The following is a 21,980-nucleotide window of genomic DNA, read 5'->3' on the forward strand; positions in this document are numbered from 1 at the left end:
ATTTTAGATATGATTTATTCGGCAAACTTTCGAGCTGACGTCATCAAGTTTTTGGAGGGGATAAGCAAATATATTTTGACTAAACATTTATTATGCTCTTTATGACCTTAAAACATCTGCAAGATTTCAGAGCATTCGGTTTTGTAGTTCCTGATTAAATCAATAAAATATATGTACGCATTCATTAATTTTTTTGAGTCACCCTGTATATGCAAATCCAAAAAATATTAATGGAGTGATAGTTCACAAGTACAGACTCATCATATTTTGTACATTTTAGATATGATTTATTCCACAAACTTTTGAGCTGACGTCATCAAGTTTTTGGAGGGGATAAGCAAATATTTTTTGACTAAAGATTTATGATGCTCTTTATAGCCTTAAAACATCTGCAACATTTCAAAGCATTCTGGTTAGCAGATTAAAAATTAAATTTCAAAATGTTGTTTTATAATTTTGATTTTTTTTTCCAAAAATCTGGACGTTTCGGGTGAAAAGTCGATTCAGAGTTGTAAACTACATGTGTAGGACTATGTTATTTTATACAATTGAAAACCCATTTACTATGTACAATTTTGAAGTGACGTCATCGCTTTAGTGGTGGGGATGATTCGACAAATTTTGGTTAGCGTTTTACCATCTACATGATATTCTTAATATAAGTACAAAATTTCACAACAATCGGTCGAGTACTTTCGGAGATTATCTGTCTAATAAAAATCCGTGACAACAGACGGACAGACGGACAGACGGACAGACGGACAGACGGACAGACGGACAGACGGACAGACAGACGGAAATGGGAGACCTATTTCTTCGTCTTCTAGGGGTCATGAAAGATCGAGAAAACGTAAAAGTAGAGAGTCGGCCGACGGACTCGATTACAATACTTCCTTTGCTTACGCTCGGGAAGTAAAAAGATAAAGACTACAATAGCGAAATCAAGATGAGGGAATCGAAATCAAGTCACTTACGAGTACTCTATGGGGCACATTTGTGTACAAAATGCCTCTGCGTTCCTAAAAGGATCTAGTCACCCCATGCATTTCCGGAAAGCTGATCGAACCCGTGCGTTCGTCGCAACATATAAAATGTTAACACACAGAAAACAACAATTGTATTTTGAGGATTGAAAAATACAATATTGTTCAGGCTGGTCTTGGCTAAGAATGGAATCAGAATATGGTGTTTTTCATTGAGGCGATATACATGCAATTCCTGTTGACTCTAACAAATAAACCGTATATCGAGACATGTTTTAATTGTTTTTGACGACATTAATTACTTAACTGCAGCGGAAAAGAACGTGCAAAATCGTCGGCATTTTAGCTGGCAAACTCTAAAAACAGTGACTATTTACTAAAACAGGAACGCTCCGAATTCAGTGGGACCCCAACAACAAATTAATCCAAACGCGGGCACACAATGCATTCGCCTTTTACAAACCTAAATGTCTATAGTCACTGTTAGAATGTAAATATTTAGTTTTGTGTATATTCAAATCGATTTCCTTAAATAAATTAGTATTAAGCTTTATCGGACTCTTACTCGCTCCAATAATTACCCCCGAATTGTTCATTGAATTATACATGAAACTAGCTACTGGTGGTAAGGGTGAGAGTTCTAATTTAAGTGACTTCTTATGCGGCATGTCCAAAATCAACTAAATTCCACATAATGGTTATCGAAGAATGCTGAGTTCGATGTTAGGGTGTGTGTGTGTAAATGGACGAGGAAAAATCTTAAAGTGTCTCCTGCGAACATGAAAGACGCTTCGTCGGCATAAAAGTTAGTCGGGCATTAATTTTGAATTGGCCCTAATGCTCCATCCAATTTTACTGTTATCGTCGTTCACTTTTTCAGAAGATAGACACTGCATTAATTCGCCGTTGGCTTGAGGAAAACTTTTAAACGTCCTAAATGATAAATGGGAATGCGGAGTTGACAAATTTGAAGGCAACAAATCCACATTGAGTCTTTTTGAGAAAAGAAAAAGAACAGAGCATCACAGGTTTGTCTACCATCTCTACAAGAAACTGACAGCAAAGTCCAATATAATGTTGACGTTACCAGGGATTTTATTCCAACTTCAACCGCGATGGATGTGGGATAATTCAAATATATCTTCTGAAGCGGGGAATTGTGAAATTCCCAACAGTGGAAATAAATTCTGCTTTTGTCAGTTCATGTTGAGGCATAATTAAAATATGAGAAGCGAAAAGCGAGCGGTGTACAAGGATTATATGCCTCGGATGCATTTTCGAAAGTGGCCAAATTGAAATACTCACCCCTCTGCGCTACTAGCAAACCACATAGCGGGGTTTGTAAATTTCTCGGTTTGAGGGGAAGATCCAGGAAACGGATTCCAAAAAGATAACTTCCAAGCTTTTGTAATATGTTCAACGCTTACTCAAAACACTACGTCGTATTTACGTCGGTACAAGGTAATAACTATCAATATCTCATTACAACGGCACGTCACAAAATTGTAGCAAAAATAAATATGCAAAAGCTACTTTACTGTACCAAAACTTAACTATTATAAGATGATCCAAAAACTCCAAACCAAAATCTATACCGACAAACTATAAATTACCTTTATGTCTTACCGGTTTATTATTAGTCTATAATGGCATGGCTTTGAGATACGTTATTAAGCAAATAATACCCTGGGAGATAAAGAATAGTTGCCATAGTAGCGTCTATAGCAAGCGCAATCGGCGGGAAAGCAATTATTAATTAGTGTTGCTGGTTGCGAAGATGCGACAACAGGGCTAAATTATACTACTGGCCGGCCCCAGGTAAAATTTAATCTGTTTATAAACATCATTCGTCAGCAACAATTAATAAAACTGGTAAAACATATTTGTGGTTAATTCGCTGTTTAAATCCGAGAAAATCCTTTAGTTCTTCTGAAGTAAATGCAAGCAATAAAAGAATTTGCAAATATGTTTTTTTTTTAAATATAAACAACTACACGGTAAGATATAAAATTTTCTTAGTAAAAAGTGTAGTATGGAGTGGTTTATGCCCTTTCGAGGGCGACGTATTAGAAACCCGAGGGCCCCTGGCCCGAGTATAAACTTGAAATAATACCCGTGTAAAAGAACTATCTGTGCTTGGTGGTATTTCAGAACATCACTAGAAACAGCAAACTGCTGAAAATCTCATTGCCCTTATATTTTCAGCTGTCACTTGTTTTCTGTCTATTACCGGTAATAAAGAATCTATAAAAAAATCGTAACAGTATTCCGATAACTATGAAATAATTTCGACAATTTTGAAAGGAGGAAGAAGGAGGAAGTATTGCAATAAGGTCCATCCAATGGTTGCTTTCATGTTTTCTCAATGTTTCAATACCCCTAGAGTACGACGAAATATGTCTTTTGTTTCCGTCTGTTTGTCTGTCTGCGGTCTGTCCAGATTTTTATTAGACAGATCATCTCCGAAACTACTGGACCGACTATTGTCAAATTTTCTATGAATATTGGAAATATCATGTCGATGATAAAACGCTAACTAAAATTTAGTTAATTATATTCACCACCCATGGGATGACATCTCAAAATTTTGCCGAATAAATTTTGTGGAAAATGTGCAAAATATTATGAGCCTATACTTGTGACTTATCAATGTACTTATATTTTTTTGAATTGTTTATACAGTGCGATTCAAAAAAATTAATGACTAAGTCAATTTATTTTATTGATTAAATCAGGAACGGCTCACTCCATATTCCCGAAAATTTGGGAATACAATGCTGGTACTACAAGTATTACACTGCACCTATCCAAATTGATATACGAATCCTTGCAAAAATGTTACTCCTTTACATTTACTTTGAGATTATATACATATCTTTAGCTAAAACAGAATTCTGTCCAATCAATAAGAAAAATTGGATATATGTTGGAAGATGTAAGTAGGGCTCCACAAAGGAGGGGCTGATAAAATTTCTCAAGTCGAAGATCGTAAACAAGGATTTTGATGTAGAAATTGTATCGCAGAACGAGGCGCCAAATGTGTCTTACAAGGTTGGTTTCAAGTAAATATGACCACCTCGAAATCATATTAAAACCTGAATTTTGGACAGAATGTGTAGTGGTACGGCGTTACCAGTTTTTTCTGAAGAAGAGAAGGCAACATCAGCAATCAACAAGCCGCCAAACCGCCAACTTCTACGACTGAAAAGTGTAGGTGGATTTGCATTCCTGAACACACAGTGTCTTAGAAATAAACTATCAGAACTTGAAGAGTTTTTAACAGAAAGTGTCAATATTCAAATGACATGTAGTTATAACTGAACATTGGATGCATATGTTTGAATTAGAAGAGCTCCATATACTTGGTTATAATATAGTAGCTAGTTCTTCCAGATCCCAGCATACTCAAGGGGGTAGCACAATACTGTGTAAATACAAGTTATCGGCTACAGCACTAGATGACGTGTCAGCAATGAGTGCAGAAATGTCCCGTGAAGTATGTGCTGCTGTCAGATTTAAATTGCATCTTGGTATCGACATATAGGCCTCCAAGTGGGTGTTATCAAACGTTCCTTAATGTAATGGACAGTCTACTGTCGTTTTTGTACCTTAGACATAGATATGTCTTAGTAGGTGATTTTAATACTGACTTTCTAGAAGGTAAAAATAAAATATGTTACGAATTTTTAGATCTTATGCATAGTTATGGAGTTCAGGAACAAAATCACATTACAACTAGATTAACCGCTTGTTTAGATATTTTTGTAAATCGCCCACAAACTATGGGTAAGGCAAAAGTCATAAATGCGTGCTCGTCTGACCATGAACTAGTTAAGTTAGACCATAGTCATTATAAAAAAAATGACAACTGCAGCATATATGTAGTTACAAATAAAAATTGTGTAAATATGTTTAATTTACATAAATTGCTGTCTGACACAAAGTGGGATTTTCTACATGAAATTAACTTGAAGGTTAGTGAAAAATTTGAGAAAGTTATAAACTTATTTATTTGTTATATAAATCAGACCCTTCCGGTAATAACAAAACTTGTTCGTGGTAAAAACTACTCCAGAATCAGCTGGTTTAACGCTCGACTCAGAGGTATGAGAGATCACCTGTAATTTTTAACTGAGCTTAACGCTGAATATCCCAGGTTAAAAATGGAATATCTCATCAAAAATTATCGATATCAGTATAGAATTGAATTAAAAAGAAATTTGCATCTCAGAAAAACAAAACATGCTGGAATATAATAAACCAAAACTGAAAAACAAGTATTTCAAAAAACTGTGACAACTCAATAACAGCAGAAGGGTTTAATGACTACTTTACCGATATTGCCCAGGAAATAGTAAGCAAATTAAATTCATCCGTGGTACAGCAAAGAGTCTCAGGAGTGTATAGCAATTTTAGGAACTTTACAAAAGTTAGTGAAACGAAAATAAGGAAGGTAATCAATAACATTAAAAACAAAAAGAGTAGTGACATTTATGATGTTGATATTGTCACTCTGAAAGCCATGAAAAATGTAATTATATCACCTTGTACCCAACTATAAATCTTGCAACTGACAAGGAAGAATTCTCACAGTCCCTAAAAATCTCAAGACCTCACCAACCAATTATCGTCCAGTAGTAATTATTCCGGCATTTGCTAAAATCTATGAATACATAATTATTGAAGGAACAAATTTGTAAATACTTAACCGATAACAATATCATACATGAAAATCAGTTTGGTTTTCAGGGTGGCAAATCAACATCGACCGCGATCACCTTACACTTTATTACCCAAATTGTACACAGACTTGAAAATAAAAATTTTGTGGGTACGATATTTTGTGACTTACAAAAGGCATTCGATTGCATCTGCCACGAAATATTAATCAGTAAGTTAGTAGGGGAACGAGGGGCTTCTTGTAACAGTTTTTAGGAAAACGAATATAATTTGGTATCTACTAGCTGTTTGACCATTATAAAAGTATCTGTCGGTAGTCTAACTATTCCCCTACTGGACTGAACAGGCAAAAGGACAAAATTGTTTATATTCACTTTATACCAGGCATTTTCTTAAAAAAAGTGCACTGTTACAACTTGCCCCGTGTTTGGGGCTAGTTGTAACAGCCATGAGGCAAGTAGTAACAGTAGAAATAAAGCTGATGTTGATACATATTTAGACTTTATTTTTCAAAAATCAACACAACACTTCATTATATATAATATTCATCAGTAAGACTGAAATAAAGTTTTAGAAAAAGAGTCAACATTAAAGATTTGAGTTTTGTTTTCCTTTTTCTTAATATATCTGGAAAGCGATATATGGCATAGCCAAAATTTGTAAAAGTGAATTTGGGATAAGTTGTAACATGTTACAACTTGTCCCCCAGATATTGTTACAACATGCCCCGTAGCACAATTTTCTACATTTAATTATATTTCAACAAAATTATGACGCTTAGCGTCAAAATGTGCAAGGAATATCAAAGCTAATAAATAATAATAAAGCTAATAAAGTAATTTTTGAATTACATGCAAAATTAAAAGTTTAAAATTAATTAATAACATACAAAAAACCTAATTTTACTAAAGCAATATTTTACTTGGCCAAAACGAAACACGTGCACACATCCACTCACTGCGCTAGCTGGAGGAACAGTGGTTGTGATGACATGATGTCTTATGGTGCAAGAATTAAATTTAGTATTTAAATTCCGGTTAAAAATTTAGTGTTACAACTTACCCCTGTTACAGCAAGCCCCTTGTTCCCTTAACACTTTCGTTTTTGTATAATGTAAGTATCAATGTCTTCTATATGTATGCAAAAAACAATCGTGACAAATATGACTTATTAGTGAATTGTACACATCGACATAATACACGAAATAGTACCACAATCAAAATCAATTTTACTAAATTAAGCAGAAGTAGAAATTGTAATAATTATGAGCCTTTGTTTTATAACGCGTTGCCTTTAAGATTAACGAATTTACTTCTGAAACAGTTTAAAGTGCACCCGAAGGAAATGTTATGTGACACCAGACAGACAGGCAGGCAGGCAGGCAGGCAGGCAGGCAGGCAGGCAGGCAGGCAGGCAGGCAGGCAGGCAGGCAGGCAGGCAGGCAGGCAGGCAGGCAGGCAGGCAGGCAGGCAGGCAGGCAGGCAGGCAGGCAGGCAGGCAGGCAGGCAGGCAGGCAGGCAGGCAGGCAGGCAGGCAGGCAGGCAGGCAGGCAGGCAGGCAGGCAGGCAGGCAGGCAGGCAGGCAGGCAGGCAGGCAGGCAGGCAGGCAGGCAGGCAGGCAGGCAGGCAGGCAGGCAGGCAGGCAGGCAGGCAGGCAGGCAGGCAGGCAGGCAGGCAGGCAGGCAGGCAGGCAGGCAGGCAGGCAGGCAGGCAGGCAGGCAGGCAGGCAGGCAGGCAGGCAGGCAGGCAGGCAGGCAGGCAGGCAGGCAGGCAGGCAGGCAGGCAGGCAGGCAGGCAGGCAGGCAGGCAGGCAGGCAGGCAGGCAGGCAGGCAGGCAGGCAGGCAGGCAGGCAGGCAGGCAGGCAGGCAGGCAGGCAGGCAGGCAGGCAGGCAGGCAGGCAGGCAGGCAGGCAGGCAGGCAGGCAGGCAGGCAGGCAGGCAGGCAGGCAGGCAGGCAGGCAGGCAGGCAGGCAGGCAGGCAGGCAGGCAGGCAGGCAGGCAGGCAGGCAGGCAGGCAGGCAGGCAGGCAGGCAGGCAGGCAGGCAGGCAGGCAGGCAGGCAGGCAGGCAGGCAGGCAGGCAGGCAGGCAGGCAGGCAGGCAGGCAGGCAGGCAGGCAGGCAGGCAGGCAGGCAGGCAGGCAGGCAGGCAGGCAGGCAGGCAGGCAGGCAGGCAGGCAGGCAGGCAGGCAGGCAGGCAGGCAGGCAGGCAGGCAGGCAGGCAGGCAGGCAGGCAGGCAGGCAGGCAGGCAGGCAGGCAGGCAGGCAGGCAGGCAGGCAGGCAGGCAGGCAGGCAGGCAGGCAGGCAGGCAGGCAGGCAGGCAGGCAGGCAGGCAGGCAGGCAGGCAGGCAGGCAGGCAGGCAGGCAGGCAGGCAGGCAGGCAGGCAGGCAGGCAGGCAGGCAGGCAGGCAGGCAGGCAGGCAGGCAGGCAGGCAGGCAGGCAGGCAGGCAGGCAGGCAGGCAGGCAGGCAGGCAGGCAGGCAGGCAGGCAGGCAGGCAGGCAGGCAGGCAGGCAGGCAGGCAGGCAGGCAGGCAGGCAGGCAGGCAGGCAGGCAGGCAGGCAGGCAGGCAGGCAGGCAGGCAGGCAGGCAGGCAGGCAGGCAGGCAGGCAGGCAGGCAGGCAGGCAGGCAGGCAGGCAGGCAGGCAGGCAGGCAGGCAGGCAGGCAGGCAGGCAGGCAGGCAGGCAGGCAGGCAGGCAGGCAGGCAGGCAGGCAGGCAGGCAGGCAGGCAGGCAGGCAGGCAGGCAGGCAGGCAGGCAGGCAGGCAGGCAGGCAGGCAGGCAGGCAGGCAGGCAGGCAGGCAGGCAGGCAGGCAGGCAGGCAGGCAGGCAGGCAGGCAGGCAGGCAGGCAGGCAGGCAGGCAGGCAGGCAGGCAGGCAGGCAGGCAGGCAGGCAGGCAGGCAGGCAGGCAGGCAGGCAGGCAGGCAGGCAGGCAGGCAGGCAGGCAGGCAGGCAGGCAGGCAGGCAGGCAGGCAGGCAGGCAGGCAGGCAGGCAGGCAGGCAGGCAGGCAGGCAGGCAGGCAGGCAGGCAGGCAGGCAGGCAGGCAGGCAGGCAGGCAGGCAGGCAGGCAGGCAGGCAGGCAGGCAGGCAGGCAGGCAGGCAGGCAGGCAGGCAGGCAGGCAGGCAGGCAGGCAGGCAGGCAGGCAGGCAGGCAGGCAGGCAGGCAGGCAGGCAGGCAGGCAGGCAGGCAGGCAGGCAGGCAGGCAGGCAGGCAGGCAGGCAGGCAGGCAGGCAGGCAGGCAGGCAGGCAGGCAGGCAGGCAGGCAGGCAGGCAGGCAGGCAGGCAGGCAGGCAGGCAGGCAGGCAGGCAGGCAGGCAGGCAGGCAGGCAGGCAGGCAGGCAGGCAGGCAGGCAGGCAGGCAGGCAGGCAGGCAGGCAGGCAGGCAGGCAGGCAGGCAGGCAGGCAGGCAGGCAGGCAGGCAGGCAGGCAGGCAGGCAGGCAGGCAGGCAGGCAGGCAGGCAGGCAGGCAGGCAGGCAGGCAGGCAGGCAGGCAGGCAGGCAGGCAGGCAGGCAGGCAGGCAGGCAGGCAGGCAGGCAGGCAGGCAGGCAGGCAGGCAGGCAGGCAGGCAGGCAGGCAGGCAGGCAGGCAGGCAGGCAGGCAGGCAGGCAGGCAGGCAGGCAGGCAGGCAGGCAGGCAGGCAGGCAGGCAGGCAGGCAGGCAGGCAGGCAGGCAGGCAGGCAGGCAGGCAGGCAGGCAGGCAGGCAGGCAGGCAGGCAGGCAGGCAGGCAGGCAGGCAGGCAGGCAGGCAGGCAGGCAGGCAGGCAGGCAGGCAGGCAGGCAGGCAGGCAGGCAGGCAGGCAGGCAGGCAGGCAGGCAGGCAGGCAGGCAGGCAGGCAGGCAGGCAGGCAGGCAGGCAGGCAGGCAGGCAGGCAGGCAGGCAGGCAGGCAGGCAGGCAGGCAGGCAGGCAGGCAGGCAGGCAGGCAGGCAGGCAGCCAGACAGACAGACAGACAGACAGACAGACAGACAGACAGACAGACAGACAGACAGACAGACAGACAGACAGACAGACAGACAGACAGACAGACAGACAGACAGACAGACAGACAGACAGACAGACAGACAGACAGACAGACAGACAGACAGACAGACAGACAGACAGACAGACAGACAGACAGACAGACAGACAGACAGACAGACAGACAGACAGACAGACAGACAGACAGACAGACAGACAGACAGACAGACAGACAGACAGACAGACAGACAGACAGACAGACAGACAGACAGACAGACAGACAGACAGACAGACAGACAGACAGACAGACAGACAGACAGACAGACAGACAGACAGACAGACAGACAGACAGACAGACAGACAGACAGACAGACAGACAGACAGACAGACAGACAGACAGACAGACAGACAGAAAGATAGACAGTCAGACAGACGAAAACGATAGACTACTTTTTTCGTACTGTAGGGGTCATGAAACGTCGAGAAAACATAAAAGTGGCAATTCGTCCAATAGACTCGATTGCTATTAAGTCCTTAGCTTACGCGCGGAAAATACAAAATTTTAATAACGCACTAAAAATGGTTTCATTTATCATAGTCCCACAAAGGTTATTTCATAAAAAACAAATTGAAACCAAGCAAGTGCAGTTTTTCGATAAACATTATCTTTACATTAACGGGCTGTGATAATTTGATTCTGTTTCATATTCTCCTTAATAATTATTTATTTATTCTTATTTACCTAAGAAATACGGCAGACATCGCAAGAAAATTTTAATAAAATTTCATAAACAACTTTAGTCGCAAGAAATCTTCTCCTACCATATTTTTTATAAGCGCACGCTTCACGGTATCGATTTTACGTTTTAATTAAGCAAAAATTAAATTTTTGTTCTCATTTTAAAATACAATGTTTGCGCAAAAAATCTCCCAGAAACAAAAACTTTTAATATTGAACTTCCAGGATCAGGTATGTATTAAAACACCTCGATCTCCACAAAAAAATCTATTTGTAGCAACTCTTCCAATAACAACTTTGTAAAAGGAAAGTTCTCAACCAAATTTGTTTTGAGACTTAACACTAAACGAAGCACACCTTAATTTTTACTCATTAAAATCTAATAGGCCGGTTGACAACACAAAAATCTTACTTACGTTATAACATGGTTTACATTTAGCCTTTGAGAGTTTGAAAGTTTCTACGGTTGTTTCCCCTATTTCACTGTAAAAGATACGAGTCCATTATTAGGATAACAGTCATGTTTTACTAATATTTGTTATGCCTCACAATAATGTTGTGAATCTTGAAGAGCGAAAAGACCCCTCGACTGCATGCTTTATATAAGTCTTCTGAATTACTTTACCTAATGTTTCATTTCTTGCTCATTATTTAACGTCATAGTGATTTGCAACCTCACACGATCGATACTCGTCACCTGTTCCTTTCCTGTAAGTAAGCAAAGGTACACTCCAATTACTGAAATTCGTTGATTTTAATAAAAGTCATTAGTTGACTTGGTACGTACAATCAAAGGTGAATTTCCAACATTAATCAATCATTTGGGTTTGACTAAATTTTCTTAACCCGCTTTTTCCAATTTTTAAGGTTACAATTTCAACTTTCATGATAAACTGCTCTAATAAGTAGTCAGAAACCTGAAAAACATTATGAAAATTCGAAAATAATAGAAGCACTCGCCAAATTAACTGTTCCGTGCTGATGTCTAATAATAGTTTGTGTACCAAAATGGTGTTTGGTTTTGGTTTAGCAGGGATGATAATTAATTACTTCTATATTTTATCGATTAGGGGTAGCTTTAATTTCGCTAAAGGCGTATTCTAAAATTTTAATCAAGGAAGAAGCCAACAGACAAAGGCACATCTGGCGAAGTTCTGATGCATTGAAAAAGTTTGCTTAAATCCTGTTTTTCACCGCGTAATCCGTTTTATACGCGATGAATGATAAGAGTTTGCAGTTAATTTTTTCTTTTTGGACGTGTTTTATTTCGGTGTATGATAATTACATGGCAGTGGTAAATGTCGCAAAGCTTTAGAACTACAAGAGACAACAGAAAAACAAAGAAATAAAGTGCGTTACAGCATATAAAAATTGGTTGCCAGTTATCTCGGCAGAACTTCTCTGGACCCTAAGTGCAGAACAACAAATCCAGCTTATTCGAAAAAATATAAGAATCAATCAATCAATCAATGAAAAAGTTAAGTATGTAATGTTAAAGTAAAGGTAAAGAAGCGTGCTACGCGTTTGTTTCAAGTGAGTTTTTCCATTACAAAATTTTGTGATAACGTGATCAATTTTTTGCAAGGAGCCGTACATTCATGGATAGCGTAATACTTAAAAACAGTAGTGTATTCCGAAATTTTCGGGAAAATGAAATAAGTCGTTCTTGATTTAACAAATGAAATAAATTGTCTCATTCATTAATCTTTTTTGAGCCATCTGTTTACGTAATTCTAAAAACCATGGGTGCATTGATAAATCACAAGTACAGAATCATAATGTTTGGCATATTTCAGAGAGGATTTATTTGGCAAAATGTTGACATGACGTTATCAATTCTTTAGGAGACAGAAAACGAATACATTTTGATTATCGATTTACTATGATTACGATAATCTTAAAACGTTTGTAAGATTTCAGAGCATTCTATTTTGTAGTTTCAAAGTTAAATTGCAAATATTATACAATTTAGATTTTTTTTTCAAAAATCTTGATATCCAGGGTCAAAATTCAACACGAATTCATACGTAACATACGTTACGTATTTTACTTTATAACATTTAAAAAAAATTACTATTGTAAATTTTGGAGATTACGGCATCCCATTAGTGTTGGGGATGATTAGCCAAATTTTGGTTAGCGTTTTACCATCTACATGATATTGCTAATATACATTAAAAATTTGACAGATGGCAGACAGAGACACACAGACAGATAAACGGAAACGGGAGACATATTTTTTGTACCCTCGGGATCATGAAACATAGAGAAAATATAAAAGCAACCAGTCGCCCGATGAACTCGATTACAATACTTTCTTTTATTCAAAATTTACTTGTTTACCCCTCTTCCAAAAAAATTATGACGTAATTCTCTCCGAAATATGCAGAATATTACGACTTTAAACTTGTGATTTATGAATACATTCATACTTTTTAAAATTACTTATACAGGGTGACTCAAAAAATTAATGAATGAGGTAACTTATTGCATTTATTAAATCAAGAACGACTCACTCCACTTTCCCGAAAATTTGGGAATACAGTATCTACTGTTGTTATTAGTATTACACAGCATCTGTTCAAATTGATATATGTATGTATTCTTGTAAAAATGTTGATGACTTCATCACAAAATTGTGTAATGGAAAAAGTCAATTTAAATAAACGCATCGCGTAGCACACTTTATCTTTGCTTTAACAATATCTTTAATTTGACTTATAATGGTTATCATAAAAAAATAAAATTCGCAAAATTAAATTTTATGATTTCTCGAAAAAACTGAATTTGTCCTACTGTACTTCAGGAGGAGGAAAGTTGTGTCGAAATAACCTTCCATCAATTTTTATACCATAAATTTTCAACATTAAGGAGTCATAAACTGCGTTTAATTCTATTTTGGATTTTTCTTCAAAGCAATACCGTAAGATAAATTGACCAAAAGTTCCAGAAATAAGTTACACTAACTAAATAAGAACTTCCAATTTTTAATGTAATGTACGTACGTCCAGGATGTTGCGTACTACATTTTATTCCAGGACAAATAATTAATTTTTAGCGTGTCAAGTTCTTCCCTGCTCCCTGTATAATTCAAATCCTTTAACAAGGTAATTGAGAATAATAATTAAGGTCACAACCTTTAATGACGAGAACAGCACGAAATCCATTTCATTTGTGTTTCAAACATTTTCAATTTATAGATTTTAGGTACTTTTTTTTAATATAGTGGATTGTTCCTACTTTTCCGACGATTTTTTAAGGAAGTCGATCAACGTACTTATACCAGCAAACATCGACAAAAATGTAACCAGCATATAAATAACCTTTTCCTGGAGTTTTAACGAGATTAAATGATTTGTGTTGAGATTTCTTCTACGAAGGCGATCTAATCTAAAAGAAACACGAAGGGTCGCACATGGGTAATTGCGCTGAATGTTTGTAACAAATGTTGAACATAATGTAAATAGTGCTGAATAAAAATATCGTTTGTGATTTTCCACAGTATACTTTACAAATTTACAATAACATGCCTAATAATTCATAACGTTTTGGCTTAATTTTGTAGATCCGGATTTTTTTGGGTTGTTCTCAAGGTGAGGTCATTTGTGTCACGACAGCAATAACCCAATAACTAATCAACTGTGATAAAAACTAGTGCAGTCATGCTTCTCGAACAAATCTGATATACTAGTTTTTGGCCCGCGGCTTCGCTCGCGTAGACGATTCGTTGTGTTGAAGAGCATTATTATCAACCTACAAGTAAAAAATGTGTTGAAGGACATTAATACAATTTCCAGTAAAAATCGACATAAAAAATGTTTGCTCATAAAAACTTTGTCACTCCTTTCATCTTCTTAGGCGTGGAATCTCGAAACAATCTGAAATACGTGTTTCATTATTTGTGTTGAAGAGTATTAATACCAAGTTCCCGGTAAAAATTTATATTTACAGTAGAAACATTTTTCCCATACAATCTTCGCCCCCTTAGGGGTTGAATCTCGGAAAATGCTTAAATACGTGCGTCATTATTTGTATTGCAGAGCATTAATTTAATATCAAGTTTCACGCAAAAATTTAAATTTACAATAGAAATACTTTTCCCTTACAAACTTAACCAGCACTTTTCACTGCCTTAGGGACTGAATCTCGGAAAATGCTTAAATACCTGTTTCATTACTTGTATTGAGGAGCATTAATACCAAGTTTCACGTAAAAATGTAAATATACAATAGAAATATTTTCCCATACAAACTTAGCCTCCACATTTCACCACCTTAGGGTTTGAATTTTAGAAAATGCTTAAACAGGGGTTTCCTTATCTATGTTGAAGAACATTAATACCAAGTTTCACGTAAAAATTTCTATTTATAGAAAAAATATTGTTCCTATAGAAACTTAGCCGCCCAAACTTAGACACCACTTTTCACCCCCTTTGGGGTCGAATCTCCGAAAATGCTTAAATACGTGTTTCGTTATTTGTGTTGAAGAGCATTAATACCAAGTTTCAAATAAACATCACCTCAAAATTTAAAATAGAAATATTTTTCGCATACAAACTTAGCCCGAACTTTTCACCCCTTAGGGGTTGAATCTCGGAAAATGTTTAACTACGTGTTTCATTATTTGTGTTTAAAAGCACTAATACCAAGTTTCACGTGAAAATTTATAATTACAATAGAAATATTTTACCCACACAAAGTTAGCCAGTACTTTTCACCTCTTTAGGGGTTGAATCTCGGAAAATGCTTAAATACGTGTTTCATTTCAGTGTTAGAGACAATTAATACCAAGTTTCACGTAAAAATTTAAATTTATAATAGAAATATTCCCACACAAATCTAGCCATCACATTTCACCCCTTTAGGGGTTGAATCTGGAAAAATTCTTAAATATGGGTTTTATTATTTGTGCTGAACAGCATTAATACCAAGTTTTAAGTAAACATCACAATAAAAATATTTTTCTCATACAAACTTAGCCACACCCTTTTTTACCCCCTTATGGGTTGAATCTCGGAAAATATTTAAATACGTGTTTCATTATTTGTGTTAAAGAGCATTAGTACCAAGTTTCACGTAAAAATGTAAATATACAATACAAATATTTTCCCATACAAACTTAGCCTCCACATTTCGCCCCCTTAGGGATTGAATTTTAGAAAATGCTTAAGGGGCGGGGGGGTTTCATTATTTGTGTTAAAGAACATTAATACCAAGTTTCACGTAAAAATTTTAATTTTTAGTAGAAATATTGTGCCTATACAAACTTAGCCACCCAAACTTAGACATCACTTTTCACCCCCTTTAGGGTTGAACCTCTGAAAATGCTTAAATACTTATTTCCTTATTTATATTGAAGAGAATTAAAATGTACCAGAATTCACGTAACGATGTAAATTTACAGTAGACATATTGGTCCTATACAAATTTTATCACCGCTTTTTAACCCCCTTAGGGCATTAATTTCGAGAAATGCCTTCTTAACCGATACCTCCAGTATAAAATGAACATTCTCTCCAAATTTCAACTTTTTAGCATTAGCGGTTTGGGCTAGGCGCTGATAGGTCAGTCGGGACATTGCCTTTTATATAATAAAGAAGATAAATCGATCAATTTTTAAAATCGATTTACTCATTCTAATTTTACATTAGGCGCATTCACTAAAAATATTTCTTAAGTTGCACATCGAGATGAAAAATTAAAATTTCTTTTATTTCAGTTAAAAAGTTGGCACTCCTGACTAAATATTTCAGGTAGAGCCCTCCTTTTAATTTTCCTATTTGAAATGTGAAATGCCGATATATATACTATATAATAACAATAATAATAATAATAATACTTATAACCAAGATTACATAAATTACAATACTTACAGACAGAAACATTATAGACAACAGACCATACATTACAAGTTGACAACCGACAAGTGACAAGTTACTAGACGATAAGTGAGAAGTACTTATAATTTTCATTTCATAAAATCATTCTGACAACTTGTTAATGTATCGTTTATATATATATATACAAGATGATTCAGCGTAAATGACGAATTTGAGCTATCCGGATAAGCACCCCAAAGTACATTTTTGTTATGTTCCTTGATTCATAGTAGAATTTAAAAAGTATCATGAATTCAAGTTTGCATTCTTATGTCACTGTCAATTTTGAGCTGTTGAAAATTATTTCCAAAAATGCCAAAATATTTATTTTCCAACACCAAGAAAACGAACATGATCTTAATTTATGAAGAATATCAAAAAATGCTTTCGTAGCGGCAAATTTGTGTCCCTAGAAATATCCCGAATTTAAACATTCAACAGAAAAAAATTTCAAAAGACTTGAAATGAAATTATGAAACGATCGGCTTGTGAGTAAATGGGGAAGTATTTTAACCGCTACTCATATCCCAACCGGATCCGAGTTTTGGAGAGTGTTTTAGAAAATCCTCACATTAGGCAACCGACAATTGCGAGAGAAATTGGTATAAATCAATCTTCTGTTTATCGAATGTTAAGGGCTAACAATTTCTACCCGTTTCACATGCGCTTAGTTCATGAACTACGAGGGACTGACTTTCCCCGAAGATTAACATTTTGCAATTTTGTTCGGGAACAGCTGCTAAATGATGTCAATTTTATCAGGAACAATTTATTTAGTGATGGGGCCAAATTCCAACAATGTCAATGTAACCAAACAATATTAGGCACAAGAAAATCCGCGATGGATTCCTGAAAATCCTCTTCAGAAAATTATTTCCATCAACTTTTATTTTAAATGTAATGCATGACAGTGACACTTCGTTTTGACGTTTTTAAAACCACAGATTTCGTGGATTTGTGATATTTTTACTTCCCGAGCGTAAGCAAAGGAAGTATTGTAATCGAGTCCGTCGGCCGACTCTCTACTTTTACGTTTTCTCGATCTTTCATGACCCCTAGAAGACGAAGAAATAGGTCTCCCATTTTCGTCTGTCTGTCCGTCTGTCCGTCCGTCTGTCCGTCTGTCCGTCCGTCTGTCCGTCTTTCCGTCTGTCCGTCTGTCTGCCGTCCCGGATTTTTTAAATTCTATTCTGGATCAAGGAATAAATGAATAAAGTATTTCGGGTTGCCGCTAACCATAAATTACATTCATCATTTAGGCCGAATCACCCTGTATACTAAATTTTTGTACTCCCATTTGCGAATTAACACTTTCACACAAATCGCAGTGTGTGGAGTTCAACATTTAATACCGGTGTGTGAAATGCAGTGTAAATATCATAATTCTAATAAGAGCGTATACACTTATATACTTGCATATATAATTTTATTTCATATATACGTAAATCCAAACTATGAAACACGAAACAAATCACATGTTTATCACAAAAAATTAAGGTTACAGAAATGCAGCAATGGTACTGAATACTTGGGTCCAAAGTTTTTCAATACACATATTATCAATTCACGCCCAAAATAGTACCGATGTACAGTGGGTGAAATTTAAAGTTGGGCAGAACTTTTGGACGACTGTAAATATGACTTTATTATTGTTTCATAAGTATAACGAATCCTAAGAAACCAGAATTTAAAATGGGTTGAATTTCTTAACAAATTTCTTAACGTCAGATGTGTAATTTGATTGAATACAAAATCACCGTGGAGATGATGAAAGTAAAATGGGTAATAAAAGCCCCGTTTACCAAAATTGGTAAAAATGTCATGAAAATGTCAGCTTGGTGCCCGACTTTAAATTTCCGCCACTGTACACTTCAGGAAGATTATCAAGGAATATTTGTTAAGAAAAGCTTACTAGTGCTTTGATCACTGTATTAAAGATACATTTATGTAGCGTTTTTTTTTTTTTGGTATTCTTTTGAAGTGTACATTATTGGATGTACGAAGTGACTTGTGAAAAAAACGTGTTTATTCACAATCGGTATGTAATATGTCATTTGCCAACTTTTTTGAAGTTTGAAAGTGGGCAATTGTTTGTCATCTTTACGAACCTCGTCGGAGGTCGGCAAATTTTTTGCGAACTTCCACGCCAGTGAAGGCTTGATTTCTGTAGTATTGTTTGATTTTTAAATAAATTGTTCCTTAGATAAACACCCACTTCTATCCCAGCTTATGGTAGGAAAACAACCGAAATAAAGCTACAGGTGCCCATAATAAATCTGAAGACATTTTATTTAGCGTATTTGCCTCAAATAATTTAACAAAAAACTTGACAAATTATGTCAATTTTGACATGGAACGCCTGCTGTCTAATTATAAAATGAGCGAAGTGAATTTTTATTTCCATTTATTTTTATTTATAATGATTGTGAATAAAATAGTATACATACACTCGGTGGACGTGCTTCATTCCCGTCTTACGCCTGTTGTTGACCTCGGCGCTACGCGTCCGGTCCAACAATCTGGCGTTCGACGGTAATGAAACACTTCCCGCCTCGGTATGTAATATACTATTATCTACATTAAATAAAATTATTGTTATTATTATTTAATACAATATTCTTAAATATTACTGAATATTGTCTATAAAAAACTGAACTACCATCTACATAATTATTTAGAACGAACGTCCTTCGCCTCGAATCAATTTTTTTTTACAAAAATTTCATTTTTATGGTAACTCCTAGAAATTATATCTATAAGAATAAAACAACAGGTAAACGCGCATAGTACTATTTTATTAAAAACAAAAAAAAAAAAAAAACTGAGTAAGCTGAGTGAATCAGGTTCCCATAGATCAATACAAAGCAATGAGAATAAGACATTCATGTCGTTATCATTTATCCAGTTTTTTTTTTAATACTGTGCCAGGTAGTACTTTCTTAATAACATTTTGTAATGACATCATCAGGTTAAAATCAAAAACAAACGAATTCAAAACAACAGCTCGTCAGGGCATCTCTGTGGTGTGTGCGGATAACGTTCTCTGCACAACCGTGCAGAATCCACCGTGTATCAATATCGTATCAATCCTTTCGTTGTTTAAACACTCTCTGCATCAATTCGGACGAAATGTTTTAATACGATAGGATCTGACCCTACGTCAGTGTTGTTACACCAAACAGATAGCTATATTTCACTTTTTGTTTTAACTGGTATTAAATATCAAAAAGACACTTTTTAAGTGTCATTTACTCACGGATTATGTTGTCTATGTTTTGACAGTCAATATAAATAAAACAGTACAGATAAAACAATTAATCCAATACAAAAAAATAACATGCATCACATTTCAGCACTATCATCATTTCGTACACCATTTCTTACATAATCACACAAAATTCCCGCCAAAAATAACGACAAAAACTTATTATTGATGTTTTGTTGAATAGATTCCATCTGTTCAGTTCAAAATCCGCCTAACCTTGGTAAGAAATACGACCGATCGGAACATAATGTAACTTCGATTAGATTCGTTCCAGCCATCGGTGGTTATATAATTCAACTTGCGATATTAAACCGTTTCGTATTTGAAGTAAATTAGATTCTGCAAACTTTAAACTATATTTCCTTCACACACGATGGAAACTTTTCTATAGTCCACATACTCGACATATATATAGCAAAATTGACAACAAATCGATAAGAGTGTATGTAGCCTTAAAGTTTCGACCATTTCAAATTTCTTGCAGCAAAGGTATTGAAGTTGAACTTAAGTTCAGATTGTACGACTAGGGTCAGAGGTTATCTATCACAAATGTAAACTCGAAAATGTAAAAAAGAATAACGCAAGACAAAAACATTTATAAAATGATTTATACATAATTTGCCTTTCCCCCAAAAGACAATAAATACTACCAAAAAGTCAAGGCAAATTTTTAAAAGTTTATATCATATTATTAAATTATTTTCCCACGACCACTATCGAAAGTTGACAATTTCACACAATCAAGATGTCACGAAATTTGGCTCTAACCTACGCGTGTGATAGAACACATATCGCACAGCTTGACTGTGCGATTTACTTTCGCGCGGGTTCAACATTAAAATAGTTGGATTGTTGTGGTTTGAGGTTTAGTTGACAGTTTGCTTTTCGTGCTTCGTTTATGTTGTTTTAGTTTGTGAAAATGGACATTGAGAGTGATTCTTCTATGGAAGGCACTCCACCAGAGGTTGTGGAAGCAGCTAAGCAACAAAATTTGAAATTATAACATGACAAATCCAAAAAAAGATATGAACTTGTCTACGATCAATTTATCCGCTGGCGGCAAACGAAAAATATCACTTCCTCATTTTCGGAAAATGTGTTGGTTGCATATTTTTGCGAACTGGGTGAGAAGTTAAAGCCAAACACTTTGTGGGCCCAGTATTCCATGCTCAAGACCACTTTGAATATACACCACGGCGTAGACATTTCTCAATACGCGCTGTGTCGTGGTCGTGGGAAAAATAGCGTACATAACTCATGCGTAAGTGGCAAACATCGCACTTGCTGGGTTTTTCACACTCGTGCGATATTTGGTATTTTCGACAATGTAAATAACTAGTAACAAATAGAAGCGCACTATATCATTAGACCATCTGGTTTTACAGTTTCTAAGTTAAAGTGTAAAATGGGATACAATAATGATTTTGTTCCCAAACATGTAGATGTATAAAGTAAAAAGTCAAGGCGGATGCATGAACGAGGGTAAGGAAGTATGTACTATGTAGTTTATAAAATTTAAATAACATTTTAGAGGATGATTAGATAGATTTTGGCTGGCGTTTTGCCATCTACACGATATTCCTAAAATAGTTAGCTATAAAATTTCACAACAATCAGTCCAATAGTTTCGGAGGCTATCGGTCCAATAAAATCATCAACAGAGTACAAACGACAAACAAACGAAAACGGAAGGCCTATTTTCCCATAGTCTACGGGTTATGATACGTCGAGAAAACTTCTGCCTACGCTCGGAAAATAAAAAATGAATTCCGTTTGTTTATTCTCCGTTGTTGTTTCTCTTGCTTCGTCATAGTCATAGATTTTACCTTTCTATACATCCTACGAGGAAAATATGCTACCAAGTATATCACCCTACATGTCTGTGACAACATCTACATAAATGAAGTAAAATCTAAATTTCCTTTTAATATCATCTGAGTTCTTTGACATCACACCAATATCAAGCCGTCACATAATCTAATTAGAAACGCACAATGCTCCGAACATTAGAAACATTACCCTAAAATGAAACGTTACATCTTGAATAATTATGAAACTTGAGCCCCACTTCGAGTAATTCCTTTGATATCACCATCATAATCAAGAACGTATTGTGGAGCTTTGGGACACATTGACTAACTTCTCTTCCAACACATGTGGCTAAGAACACCAGAACCGGGACCGGCACTCCGGAGTGTTAAAGTTTGCTAATTGGGAAAGGTCTAAGGAACTAATCCAACTTTTTGTTAAGTAAATTTCGCCCCTATCCTTATTACATACTCCACTTTACGACAAACATTCACTTTTATGCACAAAGTAAAGTGTGGCGGTCACTTTCAACATAACCAACTTTTAATTGCATCGTGTAAAATTTGCACTCCTCTTTCTATAATTATACAGTTTCAGTAATAACGTAATTCATTTCGAACTTCATTCTAAAACGTCAATTAATGGTAAGTATATGGACTAGCTCGCAAT

The 21,980-nt window shown here is 38.8% G+C and overlaps 1 protein-coding gene across 3 annotated transcripts in view; it reads right to left on the minus strand.

The window, feature by feature from the left end:
- Positions 1-21,980, minus strand: part of LOC135126635 (furin-like protease 2) — a 429,769-nt gene that overhangs the window by 323,200 nt on the left and 84,589 nt on the right. Inside the window, exons 1-2 of one of the 3 annotated variants that reach the window (XM_064052674.1) lie at positions 10,909-11,000; positions 10,776-10,842 (exon numbers count right to left, since the gene is read on the minus strand). The exons of the other annotated variants lie outside the window; for them this stretch is intronic. The gene's annotated coding sequence lies outside the window, so the exon portion shown is untranslated. Of the gene's footprint in view, positions 1-10,775; positions 10,843-10,908; positions 11,001-21,980 lie in introns of those variants that run through there. 3 annotated transcript variants of the gene reach the window in all.

The sequence above is a fragment of the Zophobas morio genome, unplaced genomic scaffold (genome assembly GCF_036711695.1).
Source record: "Zophobas morio isolate AGI-343-1 ecotype UQ-CSIRO unplaced genomic scaffold, CSIRO_AGI_Zmor_V1 ptg000011l, whole genome shotgun sequence".
NCBI classification, from domain to species: domain Eukaryota; kingdom Metazoa; phylum Arthropoda; class Insecta; order Coleoptera; family Tenebrionidae; genus Zophobas; species Zophobas morio.